We start from the raw sequence: 25512 nt of genomic DNA, 5'->3' as shown, positions 1-25512 counted from the left end.
TATTTTTCCAAGATTAAAGCAAGTAGATATTTCTGTTCTTCTTTAGTCTGGTATGTTTTCACTTATTTTATGCACACCTCACTTGCTTTGCTGTTTTAAAACCAGCGGCACTGTATTTTTCTAAACGCACTAACTCTGTCCACACTATTTGGTTATGCAACTCCTTTCATGACCTGTATGGTTGCTAGTCAGACTTGATTGACAATATTTCCTCTTAGACATGCTAGATGTGAATGCACAGGAGGCACTTTTATAAATGTAAAGTACCTTCTGATGCCAGCCTGAAACACTTTTTTAAAAAGAAAAAAAAAAAAGAAAAAAAGTAAAAGAAATCCCAATAGCATTGGTACTATTCATGATGAGAAGTAAAACTGAAACAGTATTTTGAAACGTAAACTTCTAAAGTAGTTTCAGGTGACTGACATCTGTATGCACAAGTTAATTCCGAGAGAACACAGTAGATTATATCCCCTACGTGCATTTCTGTAGCTGTTTGTTGCCCCCCTTTAATGTTCTAAGATTTGTGGTGTTAAGCATCTGTAACAATAATAAGTAACATTTCATGTAATAATTCATGAAGACTGTTCTCTCTTATTAGCATGTCAAGGATTTATTTTCAGAAAGCCCTAATATGTATATTTACCTCTCCATTACAAAAGAATGAAATGAAAGGAGATGGTAGATGCTAATTCTTATGAATATCTTGGCTTGCTGATAAACACATGATAATGATTGTAATGCAGTTTTCCACTGGAATAAAAGCTTTTTTCCCCTGCATCTTCCTTCAACAAAGCCCAGCCCTCTTTTCAACCAAGACTGTTCCAGGAGACTGTGTCACTCGCTTTTGAAATAGTTTAGGAAAAAAACGCCAACACTTTTATGAAGAGATGGCTCCAATAATTCTTTTGTGTGGTTTCACTTTCATGAAAACCTATGAATTTTACCTTTGATCAAATCAAGCTAGAGGTTTTGATTCTGCTACCAATATATATCAGTGGACTGCTGTACACCATACAGATGTTACTAATTTCAAGGATCAGGTATAGCATGAAACCTTCAGATGTGGTTTGGGATTGCAATAGAATATCAAGCACAATACAATGGAAGAATGAGCATATGTATATTAAAATAGGTTATTTTTATAGTTAGGGAAAATGTCTTGGAAATACTTTGGTTTTCCCTCCTTTTTCCTCCCCCTCTTTCCTATCCTTGAAATACAGAACTTCTTAGTTAATGGACTGTAAAGTGGATATGTCCTGCAGGGCAATTTTGTCTTACCTGAGAGGGCTGAGGAGAAGTAGCTGTTGTTTGGACTATGAATTAAACATTTCCCATCTAGTGAGTGGTTAACTAGGACACCTGATCTCCTGACTGCTGGCAATGAGTACCTGGCCAGCTGACTTGTATTCAAATTGGTCAATGCTTCTCTTCTTTAAAATAAGGATTTAAAAAAACCAAAACATAAAATAGAACTGTTGTTAAGAAAATAAATAACCCTCATTACCCCCATTGGTGGGTCATTAATTTTTGTTTGGCTTTGCTAACCTATAATTTTGTAAAATAGACCTAATAAATGGTGATTGTATGTATCATGTCTAGTAGAGATTAGTGTTTCAGTTTCTGCCGAAGTGGAATATTGACAGTTTAACCAGCCTGAGAGAAGCAGTGATTTATTTGTGTGCTCACAGAGAGGGAGAGATGGTAATTTCATGAGAGGAATGGGAGGCAAAGTTGTTAAGGCATATTATCTAACACAAGGAGAAAGTGTTACCATTGCTTCAGGAGAGGCAGTGTCCTAGGTGCTGGTACCTAGGCTTAATTTATCCTGTTACAGAAGCATATGTGATGAGATAGAAAATGAATTAAAAAAGATAGCATACAAAATAATTAGGTTACTGGTGGTCTTCACACTGTTAGTGTTGATTTGCTATACTGGGCAACCGTAGGAGTCCAGGACTTCTATCTTTCTTGTTGGCTGTCCTCTTGGAAAGCGTCAGTCACATGGACTAGTTCACTGCCCCAGTTTCTTGAACTGAAAGGTGCAGATAATGGTTGCAAAACACCTGAATCAATAGTGTGAACATGTGGATGGGATGTACCATGTCAGTATATTATGAACTCATGCCATAATGATTTCTCACTGTGTCATGAGAAGGTTTTAAGATGAAGATCTGGTCTTTGCTTAATTCAGATGAGTTCCTTCTTTTTATCCTGAATGACCAAAAGCTACTTTGTTTTCAGTAAGACATTACTTTAGATTGATTTGCTTGAGCACAGAGGGTTTTTTGTTTTGTTTTAGGTTTTTTTTTTTTTCCTCTCCAGTGAAGACAAGGTCAAAGGGATTGAAGTAGCTTCTAGTTATGGTATGTAGTTCTGACTTGTGTAATATCCTTTAAGATGTTTGCTATTTTTTTCTTTTGGGTTTCTTTGATAAATCAGATCATAAATATGTGCAATTTTTTAAATAAATAGGAAAAAAATACCTCTATTCTCAGGTCCTCTGGAAAAAAAACACATTGCTGAATTCCCCACAAACTGGAAGAATTTAAATAGAAAGGAAAAGTCCTTTAAGCAAAAAGCATTAATTTTGCTGTCTTAAACTGGAAGAATAACTCAACTTTAAAAAGGAGCAATAGACAAAATGATTCATTCTGTAATACACAGCCAAATAACCTGAGCAATATATGCTCTTCCTCCACTCTCCCCTGCCCCTCTTGAGGGAAGGAGGGAAAATTTTTGAAGCAGGGCAAAAATATTTAGTGTTAGAGCCATGGTGTCCAGCTTGCATAACTTATTTATAGATGGGTTCAGATGTTGTTTAGCTGTCCTAAGATGGTTTATTTTGTTAAGATTTGTTTAACTTTATCATTAAAGGGGATGTACCACATAACAAAATCTTTGATTTTCTTGTTTACCATTAACTGCTAAGTGTAAACAACTTGGAGATAATTAAGTCTTAAAGCTGTATTCAAATGACAAGTTAATGCTTAAAATTTTCTGTGAGTGAAAGCTGAAATTATTTGTGTCAAAGAAGTAAAAAGCTAGAGCAATATAGTTCTGTTTAGTGTGCACGTATGATTTTCTCGAAAGCTCTTAGTAGACTGCTGCTGTAGGATAGTGTTGATTTCTACCAAATTTTACAGTGACTTTAATCTGGAAAAACTGACTGTCATACAGTGGTTTCTTGTTAATGGTGATGATGGGTTTCATGCATTCTTATGGATATCTGATAAATTTCATTACAGACATGTACTTAATACACTCCTGAACATTGTCTTAGAAGTTTAATAAGTAAAGGACCTTTTGAAGATGTTAAAGCAAGCAGTACAGTACTGAGATCTTGGAAGCATCATTAAATTCTAAAGGAAAATATTCTGTTCTGGTTTGTTGGTGTGTTTTTTTGTTTTTTTTTAAACTTCATAAATCCCCCTTATTAAAACACTTCATAAGCAGCACAGTGAATAAGACAAAATGCTGCACACTGCTATAGTTCTGGTAAACCAGAAGGTTTGTACGTGTTAAATCTGCTTAGTTTCAGTCTGTATTTGTATATATCTGGATAATTTATTTATTCTTTTTAGCCTTGAGTGGTGTTTGTTCAACACTAGACAAGTGTGGTAGATAAAAACAAAAATACTTTTCAAGACAGAGTGTGTATGTTAGAGGTGCTTGGTATGTGTAGTCAGGTGTGAGTTCAGACTGGAAAAAAAGGTTTCATTTACAATGTGGGAGCATTCTGGCTTGAGCCTCCAGGAAGGCTGATATTAGCCATTTGCTTTGCATCACCTTTCTGTCAAAGGAATCACAGTTATGTTTTTGGAATTATGTATCATATTGTTTGAAGACAAGAGCCTAGAATTACTGATTAGTATTTATTGTAGATTAGAATAGACAGAAAGGTGTTTACTCATTAGAAGAGTGTGATGGTTCACTGACTTCTTTCTGTCTCAGAAATTCTGTCACACTTGGATAAAGCCGTGGTTTGATTCATGTATAGTCACCATAAACAGCATTACAGCTCTGGATTTTATCATCACCTCAAGATGTGCTCATACTCCTCTGAGAGCTACTTGTGTGTAGACAAACTGAGTATGCAGCCATAGTAAAGAGCAGGATTTTGAAGTGGCTTTGTACTTCTTAAGGGGAAACGCCTTCAGGATATTATATCCTTGAAGCTTGCACTGAAGTCATGTAGACTTGTGTTTATGTACCTGTGACACTTGTATCTATCTGTGACATGGTAAGGCTGTGGTTACATTTGGTTTTCTTATGGTAGGGTAGGTAGATCTTAAAACAGTATCTGTTGGGGGACAGTGTGTGGGTGAGAAAATGAGGTGTTTACGTCTCTAAGCTTTATCTTGCTTTTTTTTCCTATGCCTATAATTAAATACATGAATATTTTTATTAGCTCTCACCCATTTTTCATCATATAGAAAAACGCATACTGAACTCTAGTAACTTAACTAGAATTCAATTCTTCAATCGCTTGTTAAAAGAAACATTGTAATGCTTTTTTTCCCCTCTGATACTTTAATGCAGAATTATAGATTTAATTTTTTTTTCCTTTGAACTTTTCTGGCCCGTTAAATCTTTCAGGTTTTTCCTATTATTTACAAATTTTCTTCATCCATAAATCTTACATTGTGAATGATAAATAATTTTGCAATATCATGTGAACTAGCTTAAATGCTCCATTTACAGAGGCAAAGGAATGTGTAGTATTTCCACATTTTGTGGAAATGGATGAGTGGGCCTGAGTCCAGAGAGTGTCTTTGCTTTCACTGTAAGATCCTTCTTTTCCTCCTTAATCACAGTATCTGTCCACCAGAGCACCTGATGAGCTACTCAAAAAGAAATTTTCACTCTGTATTGAACTTGAATGTAGGCAACTTTTGTACCTGTTATCTTAATTTTGTTCTTCTGTATTTCTTTGCATATTTGTGTATATTTTTTTGAGCTCAAATACAACGCACTTTCATAAGAAGCTCCTACTGTTGCTTTCTAATACAGTGTTCATGACCTCAGTGCTCATTATCAGAAATTGAGCTGTGATGGGAGAGAGGAGAAGTTTGGCCTAAATACACTGTCAAAATATTTGTGTAAGAAAAAAAATGAAATGAGAAAATAAAATACATCCATTTAAAATTATTTTACTATTTGTGTAGTGAGATTTCTGTCTTTGATATGAAAATTGATTTATTTCTGAATTCTAATTTTTGCATTCTACAAACAATAAATAAGATGGCAATGTAGGAGGAGTTACCTTTTCCAGCTGGATGTATATTTGGAGTTTTATTTCCATAAAGTCTCCTAGAACACTATTTTATTTTATTTTTTAGTGGGATCTATGGTGTTAGGTAAGGCAAAGACCATGAAAGGAATAATTTAATATTTCTGAAGTTATTGGTAAAACCTCACGAGAAATCCTGACCTCATTTACAGCAGTATTGGCTTATTGACCTGAAGCACTTGAAATAACTGTCTTAAACATCTCATGCAGAGGCTGGATTCTCCAGCTGATATATATGGGCACTGAAGTAATAATGTTATAGCTAATAATATACAAGTGGGGGGTGGGGTGTTTGTTGGTTTTTTGGGTTTTTTTGTGGTTGGTTTCTTTGGGTTTTTTAAAAGGTCATTTGCAGTCTCAAGAAGTAGAGTAGTCCTAGAATTCTTAGGACACAAGACCTATGCTGGGGTAGTTGGGCATCCAGGTTCTTGAAAAGATAATACAGAGTTGTCATGAAATGGGGAACCCCAGATTTCAGCACTTTAATGTAGCCCGCTCTTCTGATTTGTTGCACAGCACTGGGGAAATGGATTAACCTCAATCTTTTTTTCAGGAATAGAGCAGAGAGAACAATTTCACTCTTTTATAACAGATGGTATGAATAGTTTATTTTATGATGCAAGTTCTAAGTGGTTTTATAATACTGTAATCCCTCTTCCAGCTTAAGAGGTGGAGTAGTAAACAACGACCTAGCAGGTAATCAAGAAACTGGCATTTGGGATTGCTGAAGGTTAATGAAGCTTCAAACATTCGCGTTTGATGGTTGATGGGAAATATTAAAATGCAAATACTAATGTCCAGGGGGCTTTACTGGTAAATTGACCTAAATTTTCTGAAAAGGTATGAGACCCCTAATTTAATGTGTCACTTAAAAAACACATTTGACTGCACTAGTCTGCCCTGGGAGTTCACAGTGTACGTAGTCTAAAGGGAGGATAGGTGGAAGCGTGTGGAGATACTACAAGTTACCTCTTTTGATCTGGAATTCCTAGACCACAACTGACCAGAAATTTATCTCTGAACACCTACTCAGCAATTTCATAATACTGCTTTTACCCCAAATTCCTTTGTCTCTACATTGGTTTTGATTAGAATTAATTTCTTGTTATCTGGGCCTTGTTCCTTTGAAGGCTGGACTTTTGTGCGTTTGCTTTTCTGTGATTTGAGTTTTCTTTAGCCATGTAACAGAGGGGCTGCTGAGCCGGTAAAACCAAGATCAAATGTTTGCTGATGGGAGACTCACACTAGTGTGATGAAAGTTCACTTTTCAGCAAGAAAAGACAGTGTTGGGGGTGTTGCTTGACAGCCAGCTGAACATAAGCCAGCAGTGTGCCCAGGTGGCCAAGAAGGCCAACAGCGTCCTGGCTTGTATCTGAAACAGTGTGGCCAGCAGGACAAGGGCAGTGATTGCCCCCCTGTAGTTGGCACTGGTGAGGCCGCACCTCGAATCCTGTGTGCAGTTTTGGGCCCCTCACTGCAGGAGGGACGTTGAGGTGCTGGAATGTGTCCAGAGACGGGCAACAGAGCTGGTGAAGGGTCTAAAGAATAGATCTTATTAGGAGCAGGGGATTGCTTAGCCTGAAGGAAAGGAGGCTGAGGGGAGACCTTATCGCTCTCTACAACTACCTGACAGGAGGTTGTGGCGAGGTGGGGGTCTGTCTCTTCTCCCAAGTAACAAGCAACAGGACAGGAGGAAACAGCCTCAAGTTGTGCCAGGGGAGGTTTAGATTGGATATTAGGGAAAATTTCTTCACAGAAAGGGTTGGTCAAGCACTGGACCAGGCTACCTGAGGGAATGGTTGAGTCGCTGTCCCTGCAGGTATTTAATAGGCATGCAGGTGTGACACTTAAGGACATGGTTTAGTGGTGGACTTGGTAGTGCTAGGTTTGCAGTTGGACTCGATTTTAATGGTCTTTTCCAACCCAAATGATTCTATAATTCTTTCCTCAGCAATAGTAGCTTGCATAGCTGGGTGATGATGAGAGAGATCCAGCAAGCCAAGTGATCTTTGTATTTTGGGGAAGTGCATGAAGTCAGTAATTTTATTGTACATGAAGAAGTAGTGTTTCATAATTTCATCCCAGCAGCTTGAAAACAATGCATCCTTCCTGATTTTATTTTGAGGCACATGTGTGAATGTTTGGGATGTACCAGATGGTGAGCTAGGATCTTGGCTTAAGAGCCATGACTGAAATTGTCAAAATAACATATGAATTCATATCAAGACTTCACAGTTAACACTGGTATCCAGTTAAGATCACTATGTTAGTGTCAGGAGCAGAAAGGCTGAATTTTACTGCATTTAGCCAAATGGAGCCATGAGGTTACTGAGGTTACAGTGCTTCTGATTAATCTATATGGTCTTCTGTCGCTGTTAACTATCCTGTCATTCCTAAGAGTGTAGCTTACCAGACTTCACCAGCTACCTGCTGGTGGAAAAGCATCCTATATCCTATGGCCTAGTGCTTTATTCAGATTGAAGTAACTCTTTGCTGGAATTTGCAGTACATTCTGTTGGACTACCTGCATTCAGTGACCGATATGTGACACCTTTTCTTTCTCATCTGGAGACTTCATCAGCTGTAGAGGCTGGAATTAGCACATTCTGCAAAAACAACCAAAAAAAGCACTGTTTGTTTCTTTAATTTTTTTCTTTGCATGTGTAGTATTATTGAGAATGGTGGCTGCGTCAGTGAAGGTACAGCTTTGTGTGGCGCTTTTTTTTTGTTCCCCAGCAGAAGTCAGAAATTAAGAAAAAGGTTTACCTCTTGCTAATCCAGTGAAATTTTTTTTAATGAAAATACAGTAATTTTAAAAGGATTGAGACTGAACACATCAGAACATGTATGAGGACCTTTCCTAAAATATTCTCCAATATTGTAGTCTCAACATTCTTTATCTACACAAAAATAGTTCACAAATTTTTCTCCAATATTCTTCATTTCATATACAGGTTAGAGGTTTTCTGAATTCTTACTTATTAAAATATTCAACATGTTGTTATTAATGCTATACAGAAGTCCCAAAGAGATCTGTTGTAAAAAGTGGGACTTCTGTCTGCATCTGTTCACATGAATAAATCTATTAAGTACAATACTTTCCAGCCTAAACAATCTAACTAGTAGTTTGCTTCAATAATCACAACAAACTAGAAACTGTACCTCATATTTCATATTGCTTAAGTTCACTTAAACATTTCTTAATGTTTTAAAGTGACTTTTCTGCAGAAACTTAATATCATTAAAAAGTTTTGGAGTATGGCTTCTACTCAAGCACTGTTGTGCATACCTCCCACCGAGTTCAACTGGTGAGATTTTTATGGCATTTACTCTTAAATTTATATAAATTGGAAAACATAAGTCTCCCCTAACCTTTAGCTATGTGAAAGCTAATACCTGTCTGAAGCCAGTTGCCTGGGCTACTGCATGGTCAAGGGGGAGGTATAGGCACCTGCAGTGTGTCATTCTTGCCTTTGTTTGGAATGAAACTATTTGCCATCTGGGGATGTATAGTCTGGTAGATCTGGCTGTGCTCGATTTATTAGATAATTAAACTGAAATGAAATAAAACCTCGTATGTGAGATTTTTACTTTTCCTCTACAAAAAAAAACCCCAAACCAACACTTGACCCAACTATGCATGCCTAGCCTTTAATTTCAGGATAATTATTAATAGTGCTTGTCTGTTTCAGTGACCCAAATACTTGGACAAATGGTAAATATTGTATAGTAAGGCAGAACTTTTAAAATACAGGTGCCTGATTTCAACTATATGCCTGTAGATATGGAAGTAGCATTGACCTGATTTTCAGAACTAGAGCACTGCTGGTTGTACCAACAAAAATAGAGCATGCTGACACTTTCTCAGAAACTGTTTTTCAGCATATGATCTCTGAGCTCATGCTCTGAGGTATGTGGTAATAGGGGATTGCTTTTTATTTTTAATTTCTGAAGTTACTGTCCCAACCTGAAAGTATTTGGTATTCCATTATATGGAGGAAGACACATTTCTCTTTTAGTCTTGCTCTGCCTTTATGCCTCTATGCTATGTGGTGTACATGTTTTTTTGTCTTGTGAACTTCATAGTTAAATGTGTTTTGCATGAAAAAAAGGACGACTGCGGTTGTGTTAGAGTTTTAAAAAAGAGCCATCAAGATGAACTTGTGTTTCATCGTTCATTTCTAATTTCTAATTGTAAATCTATGCCACCTTGCTTGTTTGGAGTTGACAGTTAATGGCTTTATGCTTGATCAGAACTGTGGTATTTGGAGTGGAAGTTATTGGTCTGAGTCATCACTGGACATGGAGTGTGTGGGACTGAGGAATATGCAGGTGTCTAGCTGGACTAATTTAAAATGACCTTGCCCAGAACCAGATTAGGATTTTTATGTCAGTCATGTTGCCTTGTGCTCCTACCCATCTTCATGCAGTACATGACCCAGCCCTGCACAGATCCATATACTTAGTGGGAAGGCTGCTGCTCTCAGCTGGCTGGCTTCTGCACAGAGTGCTCTGCTGATGGACTGTAAGCAGCAAAGGCTATTTGCATTCTTAAGCTTCAGTAAAGTTAGTGATCAAGGGAATGCAAGTCTACCTCTTCGTGATTGGAAACTGTGTTGGTAGTGATTCAAGATAAAAACAAAACTAGTATTCTTGAAAATGCTTTTAAACTATTATAAACCTTGCTTTTATAATGGAGTGTTGTTCAATTGTAAGCACTTTCAGATACAAGGGGTTACAGGGGTTACTTTTGTTTGCCGGTGAATATTTAAAATTCATAAAGTAACTTTGTGTAGGAAAGGTCTTTTATTTAGAAAACTGTAACAAAAGTTAATACAGGTCATCAAAGAGTAGATTTTCCACTGGGAAGCATCTTATTGCATGTAAGGAAGAAATACGGTGTGCTACAGAGGTAATGCAGTTTGTCCAGTCATCTCTCCTAGCCCTGTTATTGACTGAGGCTAACACCGCATGCATTTCCTATAGCAGACCTGGCTGGCATTTCTAACCTGTTGTGAAGCTATTGAACATAGTCTTGTAGCATGGGGAAAGAACGAACATTAAAACAAGCCCAAAGCTTTGATAAGAATTGTGATTTTTAATGATTCATATTTAGTTGGAAGTTTTTATTGGCAAAATCAGATTTTGCAACTCCTTATTGCCTTATGGAAAAAAGCAAGTGATCCCTGATCTTAGTATCGGTTTTCTCCCAGTGACAGTCTAACCAGACTTACTTTCAGAAGGCGTATATAAATGTATGTAAAGAAAATATCTATTAGATTTGAAGCAAATAATGTTTGTCTTCCCTTTATTCCTTGTCTTCATTTGAGAGACAAGTATGCATTCTGAAAAACAGATCCATGTGTAACATTACAAACAGCATTATAGGTTCAGAAAATTATATCATTTTAAATGAAGCTTTTTTAGAATGCTATTGCTGTGCAAATATCCAGAAAGAGAAGACACACACAACACTTGAAAGCCAAATGCGAGCCATCACACTACGTTTCCTAGTTACAGAAATTCCTTAATGGCTGAATCTTTATAATTCTTGTAATAATCCTAGATGCTAAACTGTTGTCATTTGCTGTTTGCTATGGGCCATGATTGTTTTGTTGGGTGCAGGTGGGTGGTCTTGTGCATCAGTGTTTTGGATTACACAAGGGTAGCACTTTAATTGTGTGAATTACTATATTCTCACTGTAACATCAAGTATAGAGAATAGAGTTGAGGGCTCCAGAGGCATAGCACCTTAGGAGCTTTGGTCCACAAGAAATCATTAGAGTGCATTTTTAAAGGCAGCGTTGAGAACTGTCTGTGCATATTACAGATTCTTAAGAGAAGCGCAGTAATTCATCCTATTAAACATATCCTGCTGGTGACAGTGCACAAAAGACTGGCTTTACTGTGCAGCAGCAAGTCCACTTGGAGATAACAAGTTTGACAATAATTTAAATTAAAGAATTTAGATTTAAATTTAGAATTTAAAGTAAAGGTCAGCTTTATATATTTAAGCTTTAAAAACATAATTAAAGGACAAAGTAATTTAATAGCCCCTGTGAAGATAAGATTGGTGGCATGGTGGGGAATAAAAAGAGGAGAAAGAGGTGAACTTTTAGCCCAACCACAATAAGTGAAATTTATTTATTTTTAGTCCCTCAAAAGCAAAGCATTGTCAGAAAGATTACCCCTACTAACAACCAAGTATATCCTTAATGAGATCAAGGAATCAAATCTCTTACAGAGCCGGTGAAAAACCGCCTCTCTGATCAATGCAACTGTATCTTGTTTGTTTTGTAACACTAACCTCTGTTGTATCTCCTTTGGTGTTACAGCAATAAAATCAAGTAAACCGTTCCGTAATTACATTCTTTCCTTTAGAAATCTTATTTTAGAATTCTAAAGTGTGTTTTCTGTTTGCTTCAGGCAACCCAAGCTGACAAAGAAACTCTCACAACTTATCTGATTTCAAAATCTTAAGTGTTCTTCTTGGAAGAGTAATGGTGCTAAAGACGAGCTTACATCTTCAGAAGAATCTTGAGTGTTAGTGGTCCCCAAGTATTTTTGTTTTCAACGATGTTACCTAATTTTTAATTACCTTTTTATCTGTGTGACAGAAGTTAGGCAAAAATAAGTAAATATAACATGGAAAGATGCAAAGTTACTTAAAGAAGCCCCTTCCCTGCAAAACAACAATGCAAACCCCTCATTTCTAAAAACTTGAGCCAGGGTGAAATACGGTGATATACATGTGTAATGTGTTTAATGATACAGTGTTTGAGATATGGTAACTGATTTTAAAAGATCAGGTAAGCAGTAAAAAAAACAACCAACCAATTGCTTTTTGTGAACAAAACCAGGAACAGTAGTGTGTTTGGTGCTTCTAGTTGACATTTGGCATCCCTGCAAAATCTGAAAAGAATCCAGTTGCTTTTCAGGTTTGAGGTGACAGGATAGTATGCTTGTTCCGATTGGAATTGAGCAAAACAGTATCATTTCATCATATATGTCTGCTGATAGTAAAGACATTGTTTCTGGCTTGAGAGCACTAGGTATCTGTGATACTAAAATGATTCATCATAGAAATGGATTTTAAATTGCTATATACAGCAAAGTCATCTTGTCTAACCCAGAACCATTCAGTACTATCAAAGAAAGGTAATGTTCCTCTGGGTTGAAAGTAAAATATACTCAATTTTTTTCTTGTGATACTTCTATGTCATGCTGGAAGGTCTTGCTTTTTGAATACTGTTTGGCTGAGAAATTTTTTTCCTGTGTTTGAGACATACTGATATTTCTTCTCCCAGTAGAAGTGCTAGATGAGATGTTAGGAAGAATGTGAAGTAGCAAAACTGATTTATGAGCCTGTTATCTGACATGACTTTAACCTTTTAGGATTTTTGTGTGACAATTTAGTATGTTAGAAGATAATTCTTTAATTATTATGTCACAGAAACCCACACAACTTCAAATACTGCCAGATCTCTCAAACTTTCCAGGACATGTGGTCCCGTTGTATTATTATTTTTGATTTAAACCTTTTTGAATATATGGGGAATATTTCTTTTATACATAAGGATGTCTGTGTTTGCATTATCAAAGAACACTTGGTCACAGATATAACAAAGGAAAAAAGATAAAGTTTAGGCCAAGAAGTTTTCGGGTTTTTTTTCTCTCAAGTAACAGCTCTTGAAAGACTTCTAAGGGAAGGCAGGGTCACAGCAAAGTAACATTTTGAACCCTGAAAGTTTTGTTCATGTTTTTGCCTGTGCACTGTGCTATTAGTTTGTTTCTAGTTAAGATGCATGTGACTGAGGGAGTCTGTCTGGAAAAAAGATTTGAAGTGCTGTGGTTTTCGGTGATCTCACTTTTATAAATACGTGTCTTTTTAAGACAGCAATTGCATTAATTTATCAGGACTGCCTATTTTTAGAGGTGATCACCTGCCTCCACACCCCAGGAGTCATCTTGTCACTTTTGTAGAAGGCAGGTCTTGGAGATGGTAAGCTGGCTTGTGTTCCTGTTGGGAGGCAGTGAAGCGGACAGAGTGGCAGTGTATTGCTGCCGATTCCAAGGCACGCTCTGTCTGCAGCAACAGCTTGCTCTTGTGTGCCAGACTGGCTCAGTCCTGTACATTTGCATCCTTTTGTCTTTCTCCGTATGATTCTCTCATTTTTCCTGAGGAACTCTCTACCCGTGTTCAGCACAAAAAGGAGTGGCAATTTGCTTAATCTAGATGCTGATGGAAAGGCAATGTACAATACTTTCATTTCCAGTATTTTCTTTACTCAAAGAGAAGCACTTTTCAGTCATAAGGAAAATGAATAAATACAAATGGTCCACAGATTCAGGAAATAAATATCTGCTTTTCATCAATCTGTCTGTGCAGACCCAGGACTAGTTCAAGACTCAAGGTCTCCAGGGTACATACTTATGTAATACCATCCTCCTGGTTCACAGTGGGGCCAAATCACTACGGCTAGAATTTATTCCTGTAGTAAGGTAATGCCTCTGCACAGGTTTCTTTCACTCCCAGGATGAGTGTTGAAGCTGAAACACAGTTGGTTTTGTACCATGTTACCCCTTTTAATTAAGAGTAGCACACTAGTCACAGGTACAGACAATTTCAGATTTTCAGATTCCCATGATAGCACTGGTCATCTCTGTTCAGATTCATGTGTGAAAAGTCTCAGCTTCCCACCTGTCTCTGCTTGAATGTTATAGTTACTCAAGGACCCATTCAGATTTAGTCACTGGTCCAAGATCTTGTTTGACATCTCAGCATTGTCCATTTGATATGCTTGAGGCATGTTTCAGAGCCATGTTCAGAACTGGTACTTAATTAATTTCAAATTGAAAGTGGCCTTCTCAGCTGAGATCATTTCAGCCAGAGAATGAGTCAGCTGCAGGTTTTTATGGCTGATTATTCCTATGTGATAACGTTTCATAGCAACAAAGTGATGCTGAGCCCTTGCTGCAAGTTGACTCCCAAATGGTCTTAAAATTCTAATTGATTCCGTAAGTAGTGCTTTTTTTTCCCCTTTCAGCATTGTTATCTGTAGGGAGATGAGAAGTTGTTCTCACTGCATGTTGCCAAAGCTGTTACACCGCTGACATTAAACTATTGGTTTTCTGTTCTGCCTGTAGTTCCAAAGGCCAAACTACTAAGTTTCAGAAAACACTCGAAGTGAATAAGTGAGTAACAGTCTTTGTTGCTGTATTGCCATTTTTGCTGGTATTCTTTTCTCCTCAGATGTCAGAATTCAATTGAGAACCTCTTTCTGATTCAAACAGGGTGGTTTCTGAGGTGTCCCAGATGCCCACTGAATTTGTCAAGCAGTAAGCACTGGATTACACTGATAGAAGTCTGGTTTTGAAGAACAGTACTGCACTGATGCACCTGTGTGTATCCCAATGTGTAGGAGAGTTACTACTTTCTAGTCTTTATGTTGAGATTCACATTCTGACTTGCATCCTCAGCTGACAGAACCACTTACTGCCACTGTGGAGAACACAGCTACTTCCTCTCTTACACTCCCTGTTTCCTCCCACCTCTCTTCTGGAGTCTGCACTTTTTGACGTGCTTTGCATTCCTTTAAGAATGTAAGCAGTTCTGGAAGCATTTCATAGGCTGCTTTTATGTAAGTGCATGGAGAGCTAAAGCTGGGAGGTGTGTTATTGCTGAAAAACTCAATTGCATGCCTGTGACCTTCAAAGGGTTCTGCATTAACTGCAGTATTTTGTCTCAAAAGTGAATTTGGCTCACAGTGAAAGATGCTCCTTTTGTCAGCTTGAACAGACCAGTTGTGTTCCCAACAAACTGAAGCAGGTCAGCAGCTAAGGCTAAATTCTGGGCTGTGCTCTGTTGCAGAGATCTGCCGTGAGCCATGGCCAGAAAAGTTGATGTGAGAACTGCATGGCTGGCTTCCAACAGCTTTGATGATGAACTCTTTTATAGCAAGGGCAGGTACTGGTGTTCCAAACCAGAGAAAATTGTATGTAATTTTGTGAATACCCATTCACAGAAAAAACGGGTAAAGAGGGCTTGAGGATGTACAGGTCTTTATTTTTTTTTTAAATATATGGGTTTTATGCAGGCTTTTTAGGAGTTGGCAGCATATCTAAACACCTGCTGCAGTGTTTAATTAAAATACTCCAGCTGAATGGAAAGCTTTTCTTCTGACCTTTATTGAAAAGCAAAGGAGTATTTGACTTTGCTTAGTTCTGACAAAAAAACCCACCCTAGTTTTCACAGGAAAAATACAGGTGATGAGTTTCCAGTATGAAAATTGTTAATTTAATTTTTCCCTACATAATTGTTTGAGATTATCTAGTTGTATTGTACCCATTTTTGTTTTTAATTTGTTTGGATTAAAGTTGCACAGAAATAGAGACAACAATTAATTTGCAGCTTATGGTGTGATATATTGCAATACAATTACTTTTCTCTGAGTCATGGCTGTGACATTTTCTTCATTATTTAACATTGCATGATTCACCTTTTGGTCCAGATTAAAAAATATGCCGTGTCCTACAGAATTTACAGGTTCGAACAGAAGTAAAGCATTCCACTTGTGACAGGGTGAATACACATAAGCTGTGCATTGCACAAAAATTTTGAATCATTCAATGAAAATGCATTTGCAGTGTGGTGGAATATATTTTGCTTTAAGTATGTTTATTCAGATACAGTTCTTACCTTAGTGCTGTGAACAGTTTTTTTTCAGTAGGGATAATGTTGTGAATAAACTTTGAAAGCATCATATGACAGTTGTATGTAAAACCAGGTAGTTGCAAGAGAAATAAGTAAATATCTGTAAATACAATGTGATGCATCTAGTCGGAGAACGTCTTACAGTTAAAGGTAAATACTTAGGTGTATATCATCTCTGGAGAATAACTGGCTGAGACTTTGCTCTTGAAACGAAATCCCAGTTAATTTTGTGTTACTTGTTGTCAAGACGACAGACAGAAACATCAATTTCAATGTTTAAAATAGTTTAAATTCTAATATGGATGCAGCATCACCTTTTCCTAGCATAAACTGAAGAAAAACATCAGATTGGCAAGTCTAATTGTCTTGCAATCTCCAGAACCAACATACCATCTGTAAGGCTTACAGTGATTTTACTTTCGTATGCGTACATTTTGATATCTTTTCTGAGTCTGTCCAAAACTCAATTGGGAGTTTTATACCTGTCCACTTTGGCTTGGACTAGGACAAATGAGGTTTGCTTGAGGCAGGAGCAGAGAGTTCTCAGAATCTGTGATGTCTATAGTAGGTGACAATTTCTGTTTATCACTGAACTGATTTACAGTAGTTTCAAACGCTTCATGTCTCCTTACTAATCCCACGTCATCCAGTCATGTAACCAGGGAGGAATTTCTGAATCCTGACAAACAGAATTCCTTACAATGCATAATTACAATTACATGTGCTGTAATTTACTTGCATTTTTTTCATAAGAGAAAAATGTATGGCTTAAAGGTAGAAAGATTTGGGACATCAGGGCATTTTGACAATAAACTATGTCTGTCAGAATGGGAGCCAATATGTAATGTTAGCAATCAGCTAAGAGGCACTTCATATGGCCTGGTATTAATCATACTGTCAATTTTAATTCCATGGGCATCCTTCTTTCCAGTTTTCACTTAGAATTTATTTCAAGAGCATGATCAAAGCTCTGCTGTTCATTACATCCAGCATTAGCTAATTTGGCTTTTGGCAACTCTTATCCCAGTTCGTATTAAATGCTAGCCATAAATTGAGATAAAGGTTGTGCCAAAACATTTCAGGATTATCAAATGGTAACATAGAGATGGGTGCATTATCACGATGCTTTCAAGACTGTTGGGTTGCTGCAAAATTAACCATTAGCAAATACTTACAAGCTCCAAGACAGATTTACACCTATAGTGCTTTTTTTCATGTTTTTTGAATTGACTACAGGATGAAACAAATGTGAGAAAAACCATGTAACATTTCTGAAACGCTTATTTGTGTATGTTGTAGTTTTATAGAGACTTTTATACAGACAGTTTTCCAAGTGTGTTGTATCATAAAAATATTTTGGGTCACAGAATACACCGTGTTTATAAAACCAAGATTATTAGGGTAACTGTTTTTTCCAAAACTGCAGTCAGTTAGAAGTCTGTGTACAAGTTTGATATAATTTATCAATGTTCTTTTCTTTAGTATTTTTTCTTTCAGCAAGTGTTTCTAGAACCTGCTGAATGTGTAATTTCTAGTGGTAGATGCAGAAATGGCAATTCGCCTGGAGAGAGGGGAAAGTGTTGTTTGGGTATGTAAAATATAACACCCTACCTTACCAGCCCTTGTCCTTCTTTTTTCATGTTTCAGTCTTGAAAAAGTGGTCTGAAAGTAGGCTTAAAAAGTCCAGTGTATAAGATTTATAAAAAGGCTTGAACAGACACATAAATTATGAGAAATAAAGAACTAGTGGCTTTTTTGCACCATCAAATAAGTTGGTGACAAAATTTCTGTAGATTTCCAGGCTGCCTCACATCTTAATTTTTACTGTTGGAGAAAATTATGGAGAACATTGGACACCTAAGTCTTTTCTAAAAAAACTAATAAAACCAGAAATGCTTTAGTTCATTAGTGACTGAATACGATGCATAACAGCAGTGGTTTAATCATTACTAAGAAATAAATAATAAAGTTATTCACTAAAAAAAACCCTAAAAAGTTGTCATGACTATGCAACTGATCAGATTACTTGTGCTTTCAAGTTTATTAGTACGCCAGATGACTTACATTTAAAGTTCTATCTGGTTTAAATACTGCCTAAGGCTTTCCAAGAGCAGGACTTAGTTTCACAAGCAGAGCTGACTTGCTTTGCTTGCTTTCTTGCTGGTCCTATAGAGCTTTTTTGAAAACAGAAGGACAGTATAAAAATATGTGAGGGCCGTAGAGACCAGCTTCCTCACTAGGAGATGGTGTTTACTTTATTCTTTGCTTTGTTTAACCCATTGCTTTTGCAATTGCTTCCTGGAAACACAAGCACAGAATCTGCTTCCTTAGAGATTATCTTTTTTTTTTTTTTTTTTTCAGACTGTCATGTTGTCTTATATGTTAGTCTCTTGTGCAGGAGTGCTGGTCTGGAACTGGCTTTTTTAAAGTAGTGATAGTACTTGAAGCAATAAGTAGTATTTAGAATAAATTTACTTTTTCTGAAAGAAATCAATTCAATAGTGTTGGCGCATAGGCTAAGATTTAACTGGAAAGGGTGATTTACCAGGGCTACTAGAGAGTAGTGCTGCTAATGTGTGTGTAACAATAATAATAAAAAAACCAGCAACCCTATTCTTATGCTGTAGCTTAATATTTCTTCTCATGATTGAAATGTATCTCAAAACTGCATATTAGAGCCTGGTATCTTTCTCAGTGTAGATTTCTGCTTGTGAGGTTTTATAGTGGATTGGTAATAAAAATACAGACCAGGATTTCTGCACTAATTAATACCATTTCAGAAGCGTAAATGTAAGAAGACTGTGCAAGCTGGCATTCATCTCTTCAGGCAGGTGAATTTACTAGATGTCACATCCTACCACCCCCAGGAAAAGAAGACATGCGTTGTGGTTCAGGTCTTAGAATTTTAAGACCCAAATCTGGACAGCCAGTTGCCCATGGGCCAGCGGTGGCCCTGTGGCCGAGAAGGCGGATGGGAGCCTGGGGCACGTTAGGGGCAGCGTGGCCAGCGGGTGCAGGGAGCTGATCCTGCCCCTCTGCTCGGGCTGGTGAGGCCCATCGGGAGTGCTGGGCCCAGCGCTGGGCTCCCCAGTCACGGGAGACGGGGAGCTGCTGGGGAGGGCCCAGCGGGGGCTGCGGAGCTGGTGAGGGGCCTGGAGCACCTCCCTGGTGAGGAGAGGCTGGGAGAGCTGGGGCTGTGTAGCTGGAGAGGAGAAGGCTGAGGGGGGTCTCACCGATGCATGTAAATATCTTAAGAGGGTGAGTGTCAGGATGGGGCCGGGTTCTTTTCAGTGGTGCCCAGTGACAGGACAAGGGGCAACTGGCACAAACCACAACATGGGAAGTTCATTCTGAATATAAGGAAAAACTTTACCTTGAGGGTGACAGAGCCCTGGCACAGGCTGCCCAGAGAGGTTCTGGAGTCTCCTTCTCTGGAGACATTCAGAACCCACCTGGACATGACTCTGCCTGTAGGTGAACCTGCTTTGGCAGGGGGTTAAACTAGGTGATCTGCAGAGGTTCCTTCCAGCCTTGACCCACCTGTGCGCTTGTGAGTCAGCAAATTATCTGGACATCATTTTTTAATCTACTTCTAAGCCTGGGCTTAAATGTTTTTCTGAACATAAATGTATTTAGAGATATACTTAAAACTAAACATAATGTTAATTACTCTGTTGAGCAGGACTGGATTTCACAAACGTGCTGGTGCGAGCAGTAGGAGATTGGTGATCTGCTCTTACCCTTCTGGTGGTCTGTGAGATGCTGTCAGAAATGCAGCAACCAGCTTTCCTTGGGTAGCCTTTGTGGGTGTGTGTTCATCGTCTAAGAGGATGAAACAGATATTCTGTTACAAATTACCAATGGAGCAGATAATGCTATCTCTGCTTACACTTTCTGACCAATTTTATAATTAAGGTTCTGTTTAGTTGCATCTATCTCAGCTATGTTTTAATGGGGCAGGCTGAAACTCTCCCTGCTGTATGGGTTTTTTTTAAGTTGTGAGTTTCAAGTTTCTGCATTTTTACATAAATGGCTTCTTGCTTTTAAGAAAGGAGAAAATATACAAAACCAACGTAGAATATTTATAAATACATAAAAATAAGATTACTGTTATGTTGAGAAGACACATTGTATCTGTGCTCTGAAGTAGCAATGGGAAGGCTGACAGCAGGCTCACTCTGATCTAAAGCATGTGCTTTATGATGCTGCTATGAGAAAACTGCCCAGATTTGGCAAAGGCAGGTGTATCTGAAACATCTTTGGTTTATGTGCTTTGTAGAGACTTAAAGGAGCGCAGCGGGTAAAAGTGCATGAATGTCTCACCTGAACTGAGCATATGCTAGTTGAGAGCTGAGGCAGACTTCACTGTGCCAGAGTGGCAAGAGGCATTGAATCTGAGGCGGGAAGGCGGCACTTCGGTCCTCGCGTTTCCCTGGAGTTTTGGCAGGGAAGAGGAGAAAGCTTATTCTGGCTGAAATGAGGGAGAGATGCATTATGGTGGTTTGGGATAAATGAGGTAGATGGAGGATGCAGATTGTAGCAGGCATCTGCACTGTGTGTGCATGCGTATGTCTGTAAGAGATGACAAAGTCTCAAGTTCAACAGGAGATGTGAAGAAGCCTTGAAAATAGGACCAACATGAAATAACAACTTTTTTATCATTCCCCCTTCCCAAGATTTTGGACATGTCTGTGGATAAAATGAAATTTTGAAAGGAATATCTGAGGTTTTTACTCAGGGAGATTCCATTCTCATTTGCAAATATTCCATAGTAATATGTGGGATATGAGGTTTTAAAAGCAACGTTTATCAGAGTACCAGAAGAAAGGCCCTTTTTAAAGTCCCTCAGCTGTGATGATTCTGCTCCACTAGCAAAACTCTGTAACGAAGCCAGTTCAGTCTAAAAGTGGGAAACAAAGTTTGGTCATGCTTTCTTTTTATGTATATTGCAGAAATATTTGCTCATAAATTTATCTTATTGCTGTCTATTAAAGACAATTTAATTGGACTTCCTGAGCTTTATGGAAATCTTTCTTTGCCTGTATCGCTCCCTTGACAGAACTATTTTTCACTTTCATCCTGCCTTTTTTCTACTCAGAAAGATGCAAGACCCTCAAAGCTAAAAACAGTTGCTACAGAAAGAATAATTTTTATATTTTTTTTTTTTAGTGTTTGATCTTAGCTTTAGTTTAATGTCAGAGTACTGTGATCTGGAGTTCTAGCAAAGAATCTAATGATCTCCCTGCCTTCTACTCCGACAGCAACATGATTTTGCAGTGATAGTTTCCTTTACATTTGGCAAAAGCATTTTGCATGTACCAGTAGAGAATAGAGGTTCAAAGTGATGTGCCATTCTCAGGTGTTGCCTTTTGTGAAGGGTTCCTTACCTACACAGAGTTAGTAACCGGTGACCATCTTGTTTCATAGTATGTGCTGGTTCTAGGCCGGACTAGGTCCAGATTTCTGATTTTAATTGAAAGTCTTTATAAATATTAGATTCTAAGATAGGCTTTCACAGCTACTGCTTATGTTCTTTTTTCTTCTTGTTTTGGTTTTGTTTTTTTGTTTTTTGTTTTTTTTTTAGTTTAGTAGATTGACAGGAATTGCTGCAGTAAGACCACTATAGAAATCAAATTAGCTGTTCAGAATTCCAGGAATTTAACCCTAATTTGCATTTGCTGTTTTAGAAAAGATGAGGTTGGGACCCACTGCTGCAAAACACAGCTGCTGCTTCTACTCTTGTCGGTGGCTTTGCAGAACAGAGTAGTTCTTCTGGGTCTCTTAAGCACCTGGCACAAGATCACAAAGAGTTTGATGGCACTGCGTTTATCAAGGGGGAGAGACTCATTGCTGTTGCTCTCTGTGCCCTCTTGGTAAATTGCAAAATAGGAGGGGACTTTGCTGTTGGCATTGAAGAGCTGTGAATGCTATCCTGGGTTTTGCTCACAGTGAGATAGTCCTCTTGTAATCATGGAGGGCATGTTCCTGGAAACAATACTGCTTTCAATGGTTGCAGTTATAAATAATGGTTGGGTTTGTAACCTGATTTAAAAAAAAAAACCCAAACAAAAAACCAAACAAAACACAAAAAACCCACCAAAAAATCCCACCCTAAACACAAAACCAACTCTATGAAGAAATTTTAGTACTGGGCAAATACATTTGTGCTAGTTGTGTAGCAAATTTTGGTAAGCTTTCATATTTTCATTTTATAATAATTCATACTACTGTTAATGTAACTTTATACCATGAAAGAGAATTTTGCTGTGTATTCTGGTGACTTATACTGTACTCAAGACATTTCTTTTTTGAAAACAGATGTCTTTTTTTTTTGTGAATCTGACTGGCAGGAATTACACTAAAACAAGATTAAGCAATTGGTACAGAATATGAATGACAAAATGAACACAACTACCCATCTCTCTATTTTTTCCTTCAGTTCCTCTTGAATAACTACTTATATTTCTTTAGTCAACTGGCAATTCCAAAATGCAGTATGAACTGTTAATAAAATTAGATATTTTCTTTTAAAGAAATTTCATTAATCATATGATCCACATTCATAATTTCTGCCACTTACCTTCTCAATTTTGTTCCTATTACTCCTAATCTGCAAATAGGAACAGCTGGAGAAGTTATCCAAGGGAGGTTGTTGCTCTGCTGTATTTTTTTCAAGTTCACTGGGAATTATGAGGTAGAATTGAACTGAATTTGCAGTCTGTTAAGTCCAGTGTCTTTTCTGAGGTCACGGTCTTGCACACAGGGATGTCCCATGCAATTCTGAGCATTTTATGACTGATAAAGCTTTGTTTTGGTGGGAGGGAAAAGAACATAAGCCATTCTGAGGAGTAAACCAAAGGTCTACTTAACTTAGTCATCTCTTTCCTAAGCATCCACTATGGGCCAATGTAAAGAGGATGATAGTAAGCAAGCAAAAGCAGTGACTTCCCCCATCTGTACTTGAGCTTTTGAGCCCTCTCTGGCTTGAAGGCTTTCTGAATCAGAGGTTCTGCCTTTGTGTTTAAGGCTGTATGTTTGTGTTTAAAGGCTATGAGTTGTGCTAGTGTGAAAACTGACTTCTTTTCTGACAAACAGCTAGTTTGCATGAAAGGCATTTTTTAATACATGTGGGTAACAAGTAGCCTATTGCCAAAAACCCCACCTCTGGAATGCTGTTGAACTGTTGGGCTCTGGTTAGCTGATACAACAATAAAATCCTTCACATGGTGAGGTAGTTAAAAAACATTGCCCTTCTAAATATATTTTTAAAAATACAGTGTTTTCAAGGTTTAATAGCAGTGCTTTTGTTGGTTGTATTTCTGGTTTGCCTAGATGTCTCTTCTATTCCTTCCTTGCCTCTATCAAAAATGGGGAAAACTTAGCCTGTCTCTGTTCTCCATAATATTATTTACATTTCCTTCAAATTATTCTGATTTATTTCCTTAAAAATTGTTTGGATTTGGAGCTACTTTGAGGCCTCTGTCTAAAGTTACAAGCTTGGCTTATGTTTTCAAGGCTTTTAAAGAGGCAGTGTCTGAACAGTTACACTTCTAAAATTTGATTCTTGCTTTTTAATAGGATTAAAAAAATATGATTCTTTTTTCTTTTGTTTAGCAAACTGAGATGAACCCCAGTCCAAGGGATCTGGGGCAGCTAGAAGCTATGTTTTGTGATACTGAGTCTTTTTTTTTTCAGCTGAAATGTCCACTTTAACTTTTCAAATAAATGTCCTCATTCAAATCCCTCAGTTTCCTCTAGTTCTTTCAGTCATTTGTCTTAAGTGTAAGATTTTACCCTAATCCTGTTACCTACTTTTGAGTTACTCCAAATTTTATCTCCTTATTTTGCTATTTCTAAACCAAATTTTTATCCATAGATTAGTTATTCCACTTCAACCTGTGATTCATTATGACTCTATTCTGCACAGGAGTGTATTCATTTTTATTATTGTCTTCAACATTTTACCTTTTTCCATTTGAGATTCCTCCAGCACTAGCTCTGAGACATGTTTTAATGTTACGTATTTCTAGCATAAACCAACATTGTTTGCTGTCTTGTCTTTTCTTTTCTTTTCTTTTTTTTTTTTTTTTTTTTTTCAAGAAAAGTTCCTTAGTAGCAGATGCTATTAAATTGGGTGGTAAAAGAATGTTTGTTTGAGTGGGAGAATGTTTTACTGTTGATGTAATTCTTTTTTTTTTTTTTTTGTTAATAATGTGGTATTACCTATTGCATTACAAACCAGACATGCTAATTGCTTCATTAACCTCTTAATCTATGTTCAGGTTTTCACTGATGATGTATTAGTGTTGCATTAATATTCAGCCTTCCTTTCTCCTCTTTAAATAAAGCATTAATCCTTGCACTAACAGTTTGTTTCCTAGACCTACTAACTATTTTTCTGTAATAAGTTTTTAAAAATAATTTCATGTTCTGTTACTTGTTACTACTATCTGATTTCTTACTTTAACTGGAATTGGCTTATTTATTTTCACTACAACTTCTGTGAAGTTTGGTGGTTTTGCTAGCTTCTTGCTCATGTAATTCCAGAATCTCAGGGGTCTTTGGTCTGTTATGTTGTTACTCATGTGCCCAAGTGCATCAAGATCATATAGTTCAACAAACTATTTCAGAAAGGAGCACTGATCTGTTCCATTTTAGAAAAAAAAAAAACAACAGGGAAATTTGATAAGTAACTTGGACATACAATCTAAATGTAAGCATGTCTATGAGTATCATCATGTCAGTTGGAGCTTAAGCATATACTTAAAGTTAAGCACATATATCTAAGTGTTGCCTTGTATTGGTCACTGTCTTCTCAGCTAGGAGCAAGTTCATGCTTGCAAACATATAGCGTACTGTTAGCTCAGCCCTTGATAAAGTAAGATTTAATTATTCTTGTTTAGATAGTATTTATAGGTGACATAAATGAAGAAACAAAACCACTGACTTGTCAGTTTGGCACTTGGTTTTGGTGAGATGGGGGAATGGTGCATGTTTAAATGAAATTTAAAGATTGCTCAATTACTAAACAGAACTTCATACTTGGTTTCTCTTAAATAAGCTTATAATTTTTTGTGATAAATTATGACTAATTTGGCATCTTATATGTGGAATGTTTCTTCATTTCCTGGACAGTTTCTGTTCATGAGTGTGCTGCTACTTTAAAAATCATATTTTATTTTGTTTTGTTCTCCTCTGATGCTTTTTCAGGAGTGATTTTAGATTTCAGTAACTTGTGTAATGCAGGAATTCTGTGTTCGTGTCTTTTTACAGTGTGCTTGCTTCATTTGTATCATGACAAACGTATATGTGTGCACATATGTATGTTGTTATAATTACATCTAATTAGATGTAATAATAGTTATAGGTGCATGTATATATATGTAAAAATTTCACTATGAAACAACATGTGCTGAGTGCGATAATTCAATTTCTTTATAGCAATAATATGTTTTAAAAGCTATTATTTTATCTGGAATCAAAAATGCAAAATTAAGTTAGAAATTTA

The 25512-nt window shown here is 37.2% G+C and overlaps 1 protein-coding gene across 2 annotated transcripts in view; it reads left to right on the top strand.

The window, feature by feature from the left end:
• The window catches only part of ANO10 (anoctamin 10), a 130028-nt gene that overhangs the window by 59396 nt on the left and 45120 nt on the right, over positions 1–25512 (top strand). The gene's annotated exons all lie outside the window — the stretch shown is intronic.

Source organism: Falco rusticolus, chromosome 4, assembly GCF_015220075.1.
Source record: "Falco rusticolus isolate bFalRus1 chromosome 4, bFalRus1.pri, whole genome shotgun sequence".
Taxonomy (NCBI): domain Eukaryota; kingdom Metazoa; phylum Chordata; class Aves; order Falconiformes; family Falconidae; genus Falco; species Falco rusticolus.
This window is presented reverse-complemented; position numbering and strand designations above follow the sequence as displayed.